We start from the raw sequence: 18,397 nt of genomic DNA on the forward strand, positions 1-18,397 counted from the left end.
AAGGCCTGAAGCAAGGGTTAGTGATGAGGCTTTTCCCATGACACAGAAGTTGTTTCTATCAGAGATAGGAACTGAATGGAATTTTTGCATTTCATGGTGATTATTGAGGGATTTGAGTTCTTCTGTGTAGCTAATACCTGAGTGCCAATTTTTTATTTATTCTAGGAGAAATTAAGAAAAATACTGATCCATAGCATCTTCCTTATTAAAGTATCTTCATATGTACCCAGGAAAAAGCAATGGCAGCTCACTCACCCCAGTCTTTCCAGTTGAGAAGGAGACATTTTGACTATGTGAAGAAATTAAATAATCCTGTGCTGTCATTACAGTACAGTACAATATACCAATCTACCTCCAGCTGTTCAGCCGTCATATGCTACTTGTAGTTCTTTTGATAACAGCAAATTTCACTACATGCGTATGTATATGTTTATGTAGATACATTTTTCTGTTTTTATGTCCAGCCACATAAACAAAATGCACGCTTTGACCTTTCTTAATACCACCTCATTCTTGGGATTTTCCAGAAGTACCTAAATTATTCACCCCTGGATTCCAGAATAGGCAAAGGAGAGAGAGAAGGGCATTCAGAGGCCACAGACCTCTTCTCTCATCACAAATGAAAACTTTTTCATAACTCTACCCTTGATTTTTCCTTCGCAGTGGGGAGCCTTGTTAAATGTCAATACCCTGCCTAAATGTAGGAGGTAAATTCTTCCATGGTTTCCAGAAAGGACATCACAGCATGCCTACATTTGCTTCAACATGAGGGCCAGAAGAACAGGATACTACGCATGCAGCAACAGGGTAGATGTAGCATGTTGTGGGCTGAGGCGATAGAATACAGTTATGAATGTATTCTCTGATGGATTAAAGGGCTAATTCATTTGGGATGACCTAGACATCCAATCTGGCCTTTTTTTGCTGATTTGGAAAGGTGCAGGCCTTTCACTTGGTGCACCCAAGTGAACCACTGCCCATACCTCTTTGGACCTGTCATGTCTTGGGGTGTGATCTCATTGAACTGGAGGCAGAGGCAGTGGCAGAGGAACAATAGATGGAATAAGTTCCTACGTGATCCACCTTGAGTGTACCCCTTTCTCAACACCCTCCTCATCAGTATTATACCCCCAGGAAGTGAGGAGACAATGGTGAGGAGCACATCCTCCCAACACAGAAGCACTGAGATTTAGGAACAGTGTCCTTGCCCTCTGTCCTCTTAGTACTTTTCTCACTAATGCAACAACCAGTTGATTTACACCAGGAAATCAATTACAAATTAATGAATCGGCTCAGCAACACATTTAAGGCCCCCAAGCAGTGCAGAACTATCTAACCCTATCTACCTGTTGGTCCACTGCAGCAGCTACATAATATTTTAATGTCTAAGAAAACAGCTTTTAAAAATGTGTTAAAAGATTATTTAATGTCCATTTCATGTACCTGTAATTAGACAGTGATTATACTGGAACCTTTTGCTTTGTCATCTTCTTAATCATTGGTGTCTGGCATTTTTTATTCTACTCTTAAGAAATTTGCAAACACAGTGGAGTTTTTATGGAGAATGGCAATCTGTGGCAAGCAGGTTAAAAACACTGCAAGGAAGTCTCCATTCTCCTCAGTATTTCCAGGCCAGGGTATGTCAAAGTTCAGATGTACAAATAACTTACAAAATTACCAGATTGGATCTGTACGGTGAGATGCAGGAGTATTCACAGTCTGCAAGAAACATGGGGTCCATATAGCTTAGTCCACAATTGCCAGCCTTTATTAGGGTCGCGTTTTCCATCCTTGTACTCAATAGCTGTGCTCCTCTAAACTTCTCAATGTCAGCTTACCTGCTCAATGGCAAAAAAATAGGGCCAAAAAAATTACCCTTCATTTCAAAGGTATGGAAGGGTTATAGATCAGCATTGGATAAAAGGAAAGATTATTACTTCTATTTAACAGCTTTAACGAAAAGTGTATTGATGGTCAGATTATGTTTCATTGTTGGTCAAGGCTGTGCTGAAAGACCTGAAGCCATTACAGGACAACAATCGAGCAACAATTATAGAAACATCTGTTCTGAACTGGGAAACACACTGTGATACTTTTTCTAGGCAATACAGAAACTCTTTTACAATATACAGTTCAAATAGGCCAGGAGAAATTTTTTACTTATGAAATGAACCCAACAGAAAAAATATTTTTTTCCCAGAGATGAAGGAGTAGCTTAAAAAAATTATCCAGAAGCCAAAGAAGACTCTTTTTTTTTTTTTCCACAGTAGACTGGGAAAATATTTATTTTGGAGAAACTACTGCACAAAAGGCATATTTTTATGCTTTGAATTTTGAGATATGGATTATGAACATTTCAAAATGAATTTTACTGTAACATCCAAAGACATGTTTTACATATGGGGAAAGCTGCTTTGCCAGCCTTGATCAGATGGGTATAGAATCACAGAATCATCGAATATTTTAAGCTGGAAGGAACCTTAAAGATTCCTAGTTCCAATCCGCTCCAATGGGCAGGGATGCCACCCACTAGACCAGGTTGCTCAGAGCCCCATCTAACCTGGTTTTGAACACATCCAGGGAAGGAGAATCCCTTACTTCTCTGGGCAACCTGTTATAGTGCCTCACTAGGCTAATGTAATGTGGGTATGTTAATTTTAAACTCTGCAAGTATAGGACCAATTTCACTTTGAGACAGAAGCTGTTGCATTTTGGTACAATTTCTTCACCCACCTGAAATCTAAGTTCAATAAATCAAATTTCCACAAAAGAAGCAACTCATTTGGTGTTGCAGATTTTAGGCTGATGGAAATACCTTGTTTCTTTGTTCCAGCTGGCCAAAACTGGGTATTTTATCTTTGAGTTCTCCTGGCTTGATAAAATAAGTTATTTACCAGATTTATTATTGTGGTCAACTGCAATATTTTGAACAGTGTTATAACTGAAATGCTGCTTAGCTTTTGTCGAGGCAACATTAAAATTAATGGCTGAAGGACTGGTTATCCATTTGCACTGAGAAAACATGGCTTGAGGTGGTACCCATTGGCTGTTAACTCATGCAACTAAAAACTAGACATCTGAGTTAGTCTAGGTTAATAGCTCTTTAACTTCTATGATGTAGATGTCTAAAGGTAGTTGAGATAAATCTATGATGACTGAAGCATATGCAGGTAAATGAGACTTAAATATAGCACAATTAAAAGTAGAACATGAAAGCTAATTTTTGGTACAAAGCATATCTGGTGACCTTGTAATAAGTGAGAAGGAAGAGCTTGGTATGCAAAGGGCATGGGACTGCAATTCTTTGATGAACATTAAAATGTAATTCTGCCAAAACTCAACAGGACACATTCTACATCCTTTACTTGTGCTACCATTTCCTAGAAATGCAATTTTTCACTTGAAGTTATTAGACACTGAGAAAATGTGTCTCCACTGTGTAGCCTTTTTCCAACCTCCTCTATAAACCACTTAAAAGTCAGTCTCACCCTTCCTAAAAAAACCCCAAACAAACCCAGAAAAACATCAGAGACAAAATGACTTTAAATGGTCACAACACAACTAGAACAGACTGGGATGTGCAAAACAGTCCACTGGGAGTCGTTCTGGCTGATGAAGGTCAAAATTGCCCTCTTCCCTGGGCAGCTTGTTCTAGTGGTTAACAATTCCTTCTGTGAAGAAATTTTTGCTAATATCCAATCTAAACTTCCCCTGGAGCAACTTGATGCTGTTTCCTCTTGTCCTCCTGCTTGTTACCTGGGAGAAGAGACCAACTTGCACCTCGTTAAGACCTCCTTTCAGGTCGTTGTAGACAGCGATGGTTATAGTGGTGGTTGGGCTTCAGTGACTGCAAAGGAATATGCCGTCTTACAGAAAGTTGTCTTTTGCCTCTAAATAAACCAACAAGACCCTCTTCTGCTTTCATTTGCTGCCTTTTGGAACATGCCTATGATCTCCAAATACATCAACCATGCCTTTGTGTTCTCCATGGGGGAACAAAATAATGAGAAGTTGTCCTGTGAGCAGGGTTTCATTTGGGAGGATGATTTTTCAGCTCATTCAGCATGTGCTGTCTCTGCTTCCCACCTCTCTCCACCTAGCCACCATGTCAGACAGCAAACCCCCAGTCATCGTTTATAGCAGAGGATGATAATGGAAAAGGAGGTGGAGAGAAATGTGCTGCACAGATACAATCAGAAGCAGCAGCAACCAGTTTATGTATGCATGTATGTATTTAATCCTGGCCATAAGTGTCTCCAGCTCCTCAGACTGTCCCCATTCAGCCCTTTGAGGGAACACTTGACTTCAGGCACATACTGAAGCTCTGCTGTCCCAAGTGAGACTTAAACTTGTGCTTAATGGTAAATGTTCCTCGGTAGCCTCATCTCCTCGGATGGTAAGATTGACGGAGAGATAGACAACAGATTAGCAAAGGCATATAGTGCTTTTGGAAAACTCCATAAAAGAGTATGGCGTAATAAACACTTGAAGAAAAGCACCAAGATCAGTGTTTACAAAGCCATAGTGTTGTCTACTCTCTTATATGGATCTGAATCATGGGTCATCTACCGCCACCACCTGCGTCTCTTAGAACGCTTCCATCAACGCTGCCTCCGTACAATTCTAAACATCCACTGGTCAGATGATGTGACCAATACATCTGTTCTAGAGCAAGCAGCTATCACAAGTATCGAGGCCATGCTGATGAGAACACAGCTGCGTTGGGCAGGTCATGTCTCCAGGATGAAGGACCACCGCCTCCCTAAGATCTTGCTTTACGGTGAACTTGCCACTGGCTGCCGCATGAGAGGAGCCCCGAAGAAAAGATACAAGGACTCCCTGAAACAACTTCTCAACCTTGGCCATATTGATCACCATAACTGGTCTACTCTGGCATCAAATCGGGAGGCCTGGAGACACACCATCTATAACGCAGCTGCCTCCTTTGAGAACACACGCAGGATCACCCTCGAGGAAAAAAGGCAACGCAGAAAGAACCGTGTATTGCAGAATACACCATCTAAGGAGTCTTTCTGCTGTGCCTTTTGCAATCGGATTTGTCTGTCACGTATTGGCCTCATAAGCCACCAGCGTGCCTGCAGCAAATGTGGATAGAGCCTTCCCAAATCTTCGTTCGCGAAGCCTAGCCATGATGATGATGATGATGTGAATGGTAAATGTCTGCTAAAAGCATTATTTGGGTTTGGAAATGACTACAGAACATATGTAACTGCTTTTGCAGGACACTCTGATCAGGCCCAGAGGTGGGCACTAAAGTATTCCTGGCCAGAAATTTGTAGTCAGTACGAACATCCTTGGTGAGGGCATATCTGTGACCTTTCCTCAGCCTCCCACTGGCAGCCAGGCCATCCACTACCATTTCTTGTGCCTTTGAGGTTGGCACTAATTGCCATCTCAGGAGGGGTGTTTTCTTGCAAAGTGGCCACTGTTATCAGCAATTCAGCTGGTACCACAGTAATTCAGGGGCATCTCACCTACTGTGGGTTAATGAAGGATGGACCAAAGCAGCATGCTAGCCAGGAAAAGCTAAACTATTTCCAGCACTGAACACCGCTTAAACCTCTCAGTTGCTTTTTGAATATATGATACATTTGGAAATAATATATCTGGAAAACCCCCGAGCAAGCAAACTCCAAAGCAATCCAACCATCAAAAGTCTGGATTAAATAGCACAGGTGGCAGAGAAATTGCTCTCTCCTTGTGTGTGGTCCCTGATGCAGATGCCTTGTTTTCACAACACTTATAATGAAAGCATTTTTATTTTTGGATGCTCTTTAGGGTACAATGTAATACATCAAAATAAATCATTGTATCATATGCCTGTTAAGAATGAAAGCTGATGCACCAAATGTCAGGGTTGCTTGCTTTGATTAATCAATGAATATTGAGTTTTGCTAACAGTGTGAAGGAAAGAAACAGTAGTGAAGGAGGAAATGTTTACTTGATACAAAGATATAGATATATAGTTAAAGTTTCAATAAGATTGTGTAGATTAGTGATGATATTGTTTCAAATAAGGCAAAATCTCCACTAGATCTGTGCTTTAGTAGAGAAATTGTGTACCGTTTCCCCTCTGTATTTTCGCTTATTAAATAAATTCGATAATCATCATTGAAAAGGCATTCATTTCAATTGCTATGGAGAAAACTTCTGATCAGATAAAGCTTCAAGGCCACCCTCATTCCTATGAGACAGGAAGTATCTGTATGATAAATTAACTGTGGGTGAATGCTAAATCTTTAATGAGAAAAACCATGTTCTCTTGGATTCAACCTTTCATGTGAAATCTGTTTGGGACCTTACTGAAAAGAATGTGTTAATCAAGAGAAAAGCATAATTACTGTCTTGTCAACAGACACAAATGAGAAAGCCTGATGAAAATGAGGTTGAAATGAACTCCAAAAAAAAACACAAAAAAAAGAGGAGTTTTTCTATACTGTTTTTGGAGCTTACTTTACACTGCACAGTGATTTATGACAATTGGAATCTCACTATTTCTGCAACTAATATTACTGGATGCTTCCTATTCAGAGGAATGTTAATCATAATAATGCAAATGGAAGTATTATTGCAACTATGCCTCAGAGTTCGTATTTTATATTGAGCCAAAGGTTCAATATTCAGCATCCTTCTCAGTGGAGCATTCTCATTGTATGGATAGAAGAATGTGAACCAAAGGTAAAATAACTGAATTAATATAAACCAGAATAATATGCCTGGCATACAGCTTCCCATTTTCCCATTTTGCTGTAAGGTCCTGATTTTTCAGACTTTTTAAACCAATAATAAATTATTGTGATGCACTGCTAATTACACCTCACCAAAGTTATGTGTAGTATAAATTGCACTGGTGATGGACTTAGATTAAGTTTCTCATGCTTATTTTTAGCAAGTCAAAGGCAATTCATTTCCAACTGGGCCACATTTAAAAGTTTAAAGTGAAAAAACTGTGTAATTATTTCCTAATATGAGGATAATATTGGTGACAAACATTTATCCTGCATATCTTTTTGCACTAAATATATTAATGAGAAAGGTAGAAGCAAGAATACATATTAATTTGGTCATGTATTTAAAGATATAATGAGTATTTATAAATTTTCCTCCTGCAAATATTTTCTAAATTGTCTTCTTCATGTTATTACCTCCCTATGCTCTCCTGTAGATAATTTCTTAGCTTGTGATTAGTTTCTTTATGACTGTTGATGCTTCTGAAAATATTTGGTCTTTTTCCTTAATCATTATTTTTCTTTCCTTCTTTTTTTTTTTTGTTTGTTTTTAGTTTAATTTGGTTTGGTTTTTTTTGTTTGAGTTTTGATTGGTGAGGGGGGTGGGAGGGAAGAGGGGATAATGGCAATTTTTAAAGAAATCCTGATGACTTTTATTAAAAACCACATAAACATGAAGTTTCTAAGGATATTTCAGATCTCATTCAGAAACATAAATTAATACTTCAGAAAATAAATAACCCATGTTAATATGTCCATACTACGAATACTTTTCCAAATCCTTCTCTCTGTAGCAGAAATGTACTTTTTATTTCCATCCAAAAGAAATGTAACTACCACATTAAGACTGTTTAGGTGACAGTGGAGGAGGTTGTGCATGTGGTCAGGGTGAGACCCTACTTTTTGGGGAATGTTGGGCAGTGGCTGGAGGTTAGATGTCCACCACAAGACATTATTATCCTCTTGATAAGAAAGTAGAGAAGTCCTTAAGTGGGGAACACATTTCAGACTTTGCAGATCTGGGTTCAAATACAATACAAATACCAAGGATCAAGGAAAGCAGCCTAGGTCTTCAAAAATTTCTCAACAACAAGCTACGTGAGAAGGAGGTGCCCAAATAACTTTCAGGATCAGATCCAAGAGATACCACTATATGTCTTATTCTATATCCTGTGGTCTGGATTAAGCGGGTATGTGTTCTGAGTACCTGATTCTCACTTCTTCTGGAATCATTTGACATTATTTGGGCCCATTCTTTCAAAACGGCATTCAGGTCATGATATATGTGTATATATATATATGTATGTATGTATGTATGTATGTATGTATGTACTGACATATAAACATAGGGGTTTGCTTTGGTTTAATTTGGTGTTTGGGGGTTTTTTTGTTGTTTGTTTAAGAAGAGATGAAATCACTTTGATGGTGCATTTGATGGTTCATCCCGGAGATACACAGGCAGGCACGTCACAGTACCTTCCAGAAGACAAGTGTAAATGCAAGAGCAACTGTAGACTCTCAATTTCTAACCATGAATGTTAAAGGAGTAGAGCAGATCTTATTCTCTTATTCTCTCTGTGCTGGAACTTACTCTTCAAGGTGGGAATGATATCACTTCCCTATCTTGTCAAGCAGTTTAAAAATACATATATTGAAAATCAGGAGAGGTATAGATATTATGGTGAAGGGGAACTCAAAGTGTACCTGGCTTCTGAGAGAGGAGAATGAATAATTTGTTCTCACCTCCTCCTCCACATTTTCAGATCCCCTAGAAATGCATTCTGGTAAGCGATGGCCTCTTCTGCTTTTGTTTTCCCTCTCATTGAAGTGAACATCAGCAAGAGAGAAGACTCACAAATTAATTCAGATTGGCTTAGATAAGGACCCTGTGATGTTGATTAGAAACCATCCACAGGGTCATTAGCAAATTGAGATAATAAATGAAAATGTGTTGAATTGCGTGAGTTTTCTAGTGGGGGAACATCAGGGAGCAGTCTTGAGTCCAGTCTTCTTTAAATATCTTCATTCATTAGCAAAAGACAGGAAAAGAGTACATGTTAATTAAAATCACAAATGATCCAAGTTGGGAAGCGCTGCATAAATCAGTGAAGATAGAGAGATTAGAAACCTTAGGCAGGAAATGACAAAATGAGATGCAGTTTGAAAAATGCATGTGGAGGAGAAATAATCTATAAGAGAACACAATAAGCAGCAAGGAGGGTTCTTCAAGAAGCAGAATAATGGGAGGAAGTCAAAGGATGTGGACCATGGAGTAAAGGGCAATGAAGCAGAGCACCTATTTAAAGGTGACCTTTGCACCTTTTCAATGGACAGTTTGGATTCAAAATTAATTTACAATTGGCAAGAATGAGGGGTCAATGTAGTTTTGGACCATATATGCAGAAACAGGGTGCCAAGGAAGGACGTGGAAGCCCACCTCTATAACAGTAACCACATCCTTCAGGCTTCTATTTTTATTTTTTTTCCTGTTCTGCGAGACCTTGTGCAACAGTGTGAATGTAAAATAGAAGTATATCAAATGAGTGCCCTGGTAAAGCTGCTGGCTCTGGCAAATGTGGCTTTCAATGAAACTACACACACTCTCTTGCTGCAGTCTCTTCTCCACCTTTCCAATCCCTGTGGGACTTTGTCTACCTGAGACAAGGAAAGGAGCTAAGAGAAGGGGCTTGAGAATAACCAGCTAATGAGAGTCATAAGAGAAGAGGAGCCCCAATGCTGTTCTACACTTTCTTTGAAACTGCTGCTTGTGGTGTGACAGGTTAGTCACACATGCATCATTACTTTTAAACTGTGGCTCTTCAATGCCACAAGCAACTCAGATATGACATAATTTACTGATGTGAGTTGAAACATCAAGAAGCTTTTGTGTAAGATCTTGGTCGTTTCACTCTAACAAAGGGAGAAGATTTAAGAAAGGAGATATTTGGGATAACCACATAAATAAAACAAAAATTCATTCATCTTCTGAGGCCTGCAAAATCACAGAACAGGAAAGGAACAATTGCCATGTTAACTTGAAACCCTTAAACTACAGTAGGGAAATTAGTAAATTTCTCTTTTGGCAAAGGGATGGATGTTTGCACAGTTGGTAAAGGACAGCTATTTAATTCTGAGTGCTGTACAGAAGACCTTAGTTTATATTTGGCAGATGCATTTATTTCCATGAGATAACTAAGCATACCCTAGTATTGCTGATATGATATTACAGCAGAAACCTCATGTATATAGATTACTATTTTGTTTACCCTGTCTAACTGTGTAGCTGTTGGTTTTAATTAATTTTTATATAGGAAATAAGTTAAAAATCACTGAACAAAGCACTGATTTTTTTTATGTCTATGTATTTTTACAGGTAGACTGAGAATAACACATCTCGGTTAAAACAATATCCTACAAGAAGCATTTGATGGATTGTTCCTAGATATTTCTAAGAGGGCAAATACAAAAAGTGAGTACTAATTCCAGTACCTGGGATGCTTTAATTATATTTTGTTGTTTAAAATCAAATTATGATAGTTGTAATGTTTCTTGAGCACATTACAACTAATGTTTCTTGAGCACATTTCTCTAAGTGGAGTCATGAGGAATTTCTCTAATTTCTCTAGAACATGTCTATTACTGACCTATGTCTATTTTTATTATCTGACAATGATAATTTGCATCACAGTCCCAGTCAAGGATTCAATTTTGCTGTGCCAGGCACTCTAGAAACACAAATGTTCTCTACTTGAGGTGACTTATATCTTAGTAGAAATCAAGAAGTATGGATAGTGACAGAAAGATGGAGACCCATGAATGTAATAAGTGCTGCTCAGTATGACAGGAGATGTTAATAGCACATTTGTAGTCTAACCCTTATCAGAGCTTTTTAGAAAGGAAGGGACTAGAAGGTTATTTTATAGATTTTAGAGAGTGCAGCATGGAAGAAAATACAAAACCACTCATTTGAAAATCCAGCACATGGACTATGCATGGGTTGATTGGATACAGACAGCCTAGTTTTGATAGAAATTGGGAAGGGAAATCAATGCTATATCTGGAAAAATGGCCTTTGTATTCAGGGAATATCATCAGGGCAAATTTACATCTATGATGTGAGAGACAGGGATTCTGCAGTAATTAAGATGTTCAGTGATAAGGTCTGAGAAAGGACATTTACCCAGATGGGTAGAGAGAAAGGAAAGCCATTATTGTAAGTAGGATACACAGAACATACTTAGAATATGTGTGTAGCTTCAATATAACTGGAAAGTGGCATCTGAGAGAGGAGTATGAGTTGAAGATGATACCAAGGGTACACACGTGACAGGATGGTGGCATTGTCCACAGTGATCAAGAAGGAAGGTTGCTTGGAGATCATTGCTGGGACTCCTAAAATGGAAGGAAAACAACTCTAGGACTGTTCTAGGACTGTTCAGCACACAGGAAATGACTAGGAAACAGCAGAGAAGCAGAACCACGAATTAAAGAATCACTGAATATTTGAGGTTGGCAGGAACCACTGGAGATTGTCTAGTCACCTTTCTAATCAAAGCAGGCTTTCCTAGAGAAGATCGTTGAGGGATGATCTTTAAGGGCCTTTCACCTGGACCTCAACTTGGAAAGTCTTGACAGGAGTGATGAATAGAGAGAAAGAAATTCCTATTAATGTTAAAACTACTGGTATGGTAGGAGGAGTTCTAAAACTCAAAGCCATGAATATAAAGTAATATTTAAATTGAATTGATGAAGAATTATGTGTACTTGCAAGGTAGAATGGAAGTGATTAGTGAACACCAATGCTTTAATCACCAGCACTACACAGGTATTGGCATAAATAAGAAGAGGCAGTTCCCAAAGCATGATAACTCTGCCTGCAAGTTATATCCTATAAACCACTTGCTCCTATAAGGAATTAAATTGCTTTTTTACATAATCATAGAATCATAGAAAGAGTTGGGTTGGAAGGGACCATAAAGATCATCTAGTTTCAACCCCACTGCTGTGGGCATGAAAGTAATAGGGATGGTGTAAGCTGAAATGTTGTGTCTGTAGCAAGGGTTCAAGAAGTTGAGCCCTGAGAAACATCTCACTTGAAGATAAAGACTGCTTATCAAAGAAAAAGAAAAAGGAAAAGGAGAGGTGAAAAATTGTCAGAAAAAGAAGTGTTTTCAAAGTCAAGGTTACATGGTAAGTGGTAAGAGTATTATGAGGTGATAGCCTAAAGAAAACCGAATGGAGTGAGGAATAGGAGAGGAAATCTCTGAAATAAAACTTCCCAAATTGCTGGGAGTTGCTGCACATGACAGCCTCCCCTTATTAATAGATGGGAATTTCATGGGACATATCTAGATGGCTTTTTACTGAAGGTGAATTCTTACTTGTCAACATAACATGAAGAATTTTTTTCATTAAAAAATGCTATTCAGTTTTTCACAACTTTGATGCGTTTGATAACCTTTTTGCTGCCAGCAGATCTGAGTAGTGACAAAAGTTCAAGGAGTCAATAATAGACCCCAAATCAATTATTTGTTGTGGAACCACAGATCTTTTCCCCAGTTACGTCCAACTGGACAGTGGAGTCAGTCATGCCAGGTGTGAGGCAACCACATTTCGACCTCAAGGGCCAGTCCACAGCTGCTTCCCAGGTATGCCATGTTGGCTGGTCCAGTGCTATCTGCTGAGTATTAGAACTATAGAATGTTTTGAGTCAGAAAGGACCTTAAAGATCCTCTAGTTCCAACCCAACTGACATGGGCAGGGACACCTTCTACTAGACCAGGTGGCTCAGGGCTTCATCCAGCTTGGCCTGGAACCCTTCCATGGATGGAGGAGCCACATCTCTGGGCAACTTGTACCAGTGTCCCACCACCCTTGAAGGAAAGAAGTTCTTCCTAATATCCAATTTAAATCTGACCTCTGTCAATTTAAAGCCATTCCCCCATTTCCGTTTGTTCCATCACCTTGTCAAAAGTCCATCTCCAGCCCTCTTGTAGCCCCTTTAGGTACTGGAAGGGGCTATAAGGTCTCCCTGGAGCCTTTTCTTCTCCAGGTTGAGTAACCCCAACTTTCTCAGCTAGTCTTCAAAAGAGAGGTGCTACAGCTTTTTGATCAACTTCGTGGCCCTCTTCAATGCGCACAGAAGATGAATATGACAGTACAAATAAGGGAAGGCTGTTATTTATTGTGTCATTAAAAGGAGTAACATGCCTCAGGGTACATAGAGTATTTCTTAGGGTGCTTTTCAGACAACATCTTTGATTTGGAACAGCCAACATGGATCAGGAAACAAGATGATTTTAGGAGTTGCTGTCCACTTGCAGCTCTCAATGGAAACTGTGGCTCATTGCTGACCAAACTACTCTTACTCAGGTGATGAAAGGGAGCATTAACTAACTGGAATTTGGTTGTCCAATTTGAAAATGCTGGCTGTTGTTTCTGGCTGTCATGCAATTCTGCTGTGCACTTTTTTCTTTTCTATTTTCCTTTTAAACACCATAAGGCAACTCTTCTATATTGGGGACTTGTGCAAGCACTTTATATGAATAAGGTTTTGGTAATAAGGTTTTGTAAAAAAGTTCCCCTTTCCCAGCTAATTAGAAAGTGCTAGATAATGTGTATGTCTTTTCAAATTTTCTTTAGTCCCCTGTCTTCTTAATCTTGATCAACCTGTCACAGGAACTATGTGGTATATCTTCTTGTTTACACTACAAATCCAAGATAAGCATCTTTATCAACTGCATATTTATACAGTATCTAACAGGTCAGGCTCATGATACACTTAAAGCCTCCAGGTACTATAACTATAGAGATGTTATATAATACTATGGAGCTGCTCATTCTTCCCACAGGCATCTTGTTTCAACCCACAATACAGAGAGACATCCTTTTAAAGGTTCTGTTTATTCAATGTCATGCAGTGTTAATTAAGCATTAATTGATAATTATTTCTTATTTTCTGAGGTGCCAGATCATAATTTTTCTTGAACAACCAATGAAGTTTGGCTCAAGATGCTGGAGGAAGAATGGAATAGACTTGTGTTGGAGAGTAGTAGATGCATTATTTATTTATTTATGTATTCGTTTGCTTATTTATTTTTGCTGTCAAGTGCATCAGTTTCCATAATCCTTTCCCCTCCCATTATTTGACAGATGAGGAACTAGAAAACAATAGGAAGGTTGTAATTAGCAACTTGGCTGTGGAATGTGCAGTGGAGTAGGGGGTGGGTGTGGAAATCAGTATGAACTCAGAAGTTTATTACGAGGACTGTTTGTACATTGTCAGTCGTTTTGTCCCTGTTTAGAATTGGGAATTAATTGCAATGTATTTCTTGGACACATTAGATTTTCTTTTTCTTTTACTTTGCTGAAGAAATCTATTTTCAGACCAGGTTTTGTTCCTCCTGTTGTGACATGCAGGAAGTGTGATCTCACACCCTCCAAAGAATTGATACACAACAGCAATGTAATAACAAAGATCTCATCATTACACTGTTTGGAAAAAAGAGGTAACTTCATAGCAGTGGAACTGTCCTTAGCTGCAGATGTGATGTATCTCAGAAAAATCTTCCCCTAGGGATACTTATTGCTCATCTCCGTGTAGGTTTAACAAATACACCAAAATATCATAGCATCTTCCTGCTGAAAACTACTTGCTATTTGGAGAGCATTATTGACATAGGCTTAACCCACAGCCTGCACAGTGAAATACCATTTGCCCACACCACCCACTCCCAGGAACAGGCTGATCCATCCAGGTGCATTGTCCTCAAGCAGGCTTGAACCCCACTGTACCATGGCCAAAGCTCCTCAACGCTCCTTACTTTGAAGCTCTGACTGAGCAGCACAGCCGGCAGTGCCATGTGCCACCCCTGGGAACTGTGTGCAAGCCCTGGTTAGTCACCCACAGCCATGGTACAGAAAGCTGACTTCACTATGGGCTCCGGTGGGAACCATGCATCCAGGGATTTTCATCCCAGTTTGTTTTTCATAAAATCATAGAATCACAGAATGATTTGGGTTGGAAAGGACCTTAAAGATCATCGAGTTCCAACCCCACTGCCATGGGCAGGGACACTTTCCACTAGACCAAGTGGCTCAAAGCCCCATCTAACCTGGCCTTGAACGCTTCAGAGATGGAGGAGCCACACATTCTCTGGGCAACCTGCACCAGTGCCTCACCACCTCATAGTGAACAATTTCTTCCTAATACCTAATCTAAACCTGCCTTCTGTCACTTTGAAGACATTCCCCCTTGTCCTGACCCTCCGTGCCCTTGTCAGAAGTCCCTCTCCAATAATGCCTTTAGGTACTGGAAGATGCTTTTACTCGTTCATGTTGGCTGAAGTAAACTCATTTTTTTCATGGTAAAGCTTTCAAATGCTCTGGATATCCAAAGTTAGACTTGTTTTAGTTTACAGGTTCTAATGAGACATTGACTTATAGGGTGGGGTGACAGTGGAAAAAGGGAGCAAAGTTTGCATTGGGGCACATTAGCATAGTTTCCATTTTACTGGAGAGCATAAAATGTTTCTGCGTTAAAAATACTGAGCTTTTTCATCTCATTTTAATGCTAATTTTGCAACTGTGTCTGACTCTATCCTCAACTCTGCTCCTGGGGAAGTTTGTATTTTGTATGCTTTCTCACTGGGGTTAAGGAGCCCCTGCATATCATCAGACACAATAAACAAGAAGGTGAATAGGGGCATTCATTTCTCATGCAACAGGGTAACCCAAAACAGAAGTATGGAAAAATAAATGAAAGTGAGTTATAAGATCTGTCTTCACCTGGTACATGAAAGCACCCTTGAGTACTGCTGCTGCAAAGCTCTCCAGCATGTGTTTAGCTCCTGTGAGGAGGAGTCCTATTAAGCCCTAACATGAAGGACAGGCTTAAATATGGAAGACAATTTAAAATATACTTCAACAGGTGAGATTCTTCCCCGACTCCATTTTGTAATAACAGCATAGTGTTACCAGTGACAATTATAGACAATCATCAATTTGGTAAGGTTTATGTGCTCCTGAAGTGGAGTATTGCTAAATACAAGGTATTTGTGGGGAGGGGAAGGCGGGTGCATGCCTAAGGCATGCACTCAAACCTACAGAGCATCCAGTTCTTTGGGGAAAATAAAAATTAGGTTGGCCAACCTCATGCAGAGTTGCTGCCCTGTTTGAGGCAAACACGCAATTCACCTGCAATCCTCACTTTTTGCTGTCTGTGCCAGGGAACTGGCACTTTTAAGTGTAATTACCAAGCACTAAGGAGTAATTCTTCTGGTTGTCCCATTAAGAACAGAGCAGGAGAGGCTCCCCAAGGAGCTTCAACAGGCAAATGCAAAATATGCTGTTTACTTTTACAGGATCTTGATTCACCTGTATTAGACTGTGTGTAAAAGTAATGCAGCTGTTCTGTGCAGTGCTCAGCTATAGAATTTGTTCCAAGGACTGTTCCCAGTTAGACTCAGCCACACCCCAAAGGATGCTGGCAAAATATCCTTGCTATCCATAAAACATGTGCTCTGGAGTCATAGGTGAAGGCCTTGATGAGGTGAAAGAACTTTTTAGTACTTCTCTTACACACTTCCTTACAATGGAGACCATCCATGACCCTGATTGTCTGAGGACTGAGTTTCAAGCTGTCATTTATCTAGACAGTGTTTTTGAGTTTCTCTTTATTTTCTTAATTCTATTGGGGGGGGGGTGGGTGTTGCATTTTAATGGTGTGACATTTGCCAGGGGAAACATTTGCAGCAATAAATCTCATCAAAATCTCCACCAAAATCTCATCTATTGCTTGACATTAATTTCAATCCTTTCCACTGCAGCTGTCTCCCTGCAGGTTTCATCTTGGCGCTGGAAGACAGGGATTTGTTCATCCTGCTCCACTGCTCTCAGAGCAGCCTCTGGGTATTACATGATGGGAGGGCACAGGGGAAATTTTTGTATTTTTGTAGTTAAACGCAATGGCATAATTTCCACATTGTTCCCTTTTCTTTGATCTTCTGATCTCTTTAACCAATTCCTTACCAATTGTTGGTGATACGTTAGAACACTTACCCAACTAGCAGAAGCTCCAACAAAACTGGGAATAAATCCATTGGCAGAACTGTTTTCTCTGCTTATGTAAACAGTCTGCAGCAGCCACATCTGTTCCATTGGCTCTTAGAGAAGGGACATTGCCTCTCCCTCCCATTGCACTGGCCAACTGTGGTAAAATCAAAAAGCATGGGTGCCATGACAAAAGCAAACACATGTGCACTGACATGGTTTTCTCTTGGGGCAGAAGAACTGTGTAGCTGCAGCATTGAGTTCTCCAGGGAAGAAAGTGGGAGACCTGCTCTAGGGGTCAAAGAGCTGATGGCATCCTAAAAACCATCCTCCCAGCCATTATTCTGTTAACTTGATTTGGAAATTAAATCAATTTGCAAGCCTATGCAATGACTGTAAAACTGAACCTCTTAAAAAATTGAGATTTTCTGACAAAAGCTTGGAGCAAGCACTTAAGAGGAATATTCTGCTTTTCACCTTGATGCACTGGATTCTTCTTTATATGTAAACTGCACCTTTCACATGTTGAAAATAAAGCAGTGGAATATCCCAAAAAAAAAAAAACCAAAAAGAAAAAAGAAGGCAGCTTCTTTGTTTGTTTCCTTGCTCAGTTTTTTAAAGGCTGTACTTATCAGCCCAGGGGAAAATGGAAGGAATCAAGTGGGACACGTACTGCTTTGTGATGGCATGACTCGCTGAAGCGATAAAATGCATGACGTTTCCTGACACATGCATATTCTTAGTATCTGCTGATGAGACAGGATGAGTGGTAGTGCAAATGTTTGCTGACTTGGGGAGGGCTTCTGATACGGAAGGTATGCAGAGCTATCTTTGAAGTTTCTCATAGCCAGCCGTATTTGTAACTGAGATCAGTGTTCATTCTCCAAGGACACCTCAAACATTTTATCAAAAACCCCAGGAATGATGTCATTGGATCCCTCTTCAAGTCATAATCATCTTGGAGTGCTGACCACCCATGTGGATGTCAGGGTTGCAGGAATTCATGTGTAGGCCACAGCTCTGCAATATTTAGCAGCAGAATATGGATTTAAGAGTTGACTCTGGGCTCCAGTTTGAAAAGAGGTCTTTTGGTTTCTTGTGAGATGTTTTCCCATAGTTGTGCCAGAGGAACCATAGTGGAATTATCAATTTCATAGCTTTCTGAGGCAGTTTGGACTTTCTGGGAAGACACCTGTGTCTATTTTCCCTCTTCTTCTTTGGTCATCTCCTTTATTTTTCCAGGCTTACATCCAAACTCTATGAGTGCATTTTGAATCTTAGGTCAGTTACTCCCTGGTGAAAACAAAGGTATTTAGAAAATCATCCAGAAATCCAGATCAAATATTTTAAAAACCCACTGCCCTTCAGCTCACCAAAGCCTGGACCACTTTTGCCTCCTTTATTTTCTTTATGACCTTTACAAAAATTTTCATAAGAAAAGGTGACTGCTCTCAGACCACCAGTGCTTCTCCTATCTGTGTCTCTCTGTTAGTGGAGGATGCTAATAGCAAAAGAGAGATAATTGTGCTTTAATTTGGTTCTGCTTGTTCAGGAGGGGGCAAGGGATGCCTTTTGGTTCCCATGGCCTTCTAGATAAG

The 18,397-nt window shown here is 39.7% G+C and overlaps 1 protein-coding gene across 13 annotated transcripts in view; it reads left to right on the plus strand.

The window, feature by feature from the left end:
- The window catches only part of TENM4 (teneurin transmembrane protein 4), a 750,083-nt gene that overhangs the window by 337,688 nt on the left and 393,998 nt on the right, over window positions 1-18,397 (plus strand). For all 13 annotated transcript variants that reach the window (XM_039384005.1, XM_039384003.1, XM_039384001.1 and 10 more), the window contains one exon: window positions 10,123-10,218. The gene's annotated coding sequence lies outside the window, so the exon portion shown is untranslated. The remainder of the gene's footprint in view (window positions 1-10,122; window positions 10,219-18,397) is intronic.

Source organism: Pipra filicauda, unplaced genomic scaffold (genome assembly GCF_003945595.2).
Source record: "Pipra filicauda isolate LSUMZ 115617 unplaced genomic scaffold, ASM394559v2 scaffold335_size1511353_pilon, whole genome shotgun sequence".
Classification (NCBI taxonomy): domain Eukaryota; kingdom Metazoa; phylum Chordata; class Aves; order Passeriformes; family Pipridae; genus Pipra; species Pipra filicauda.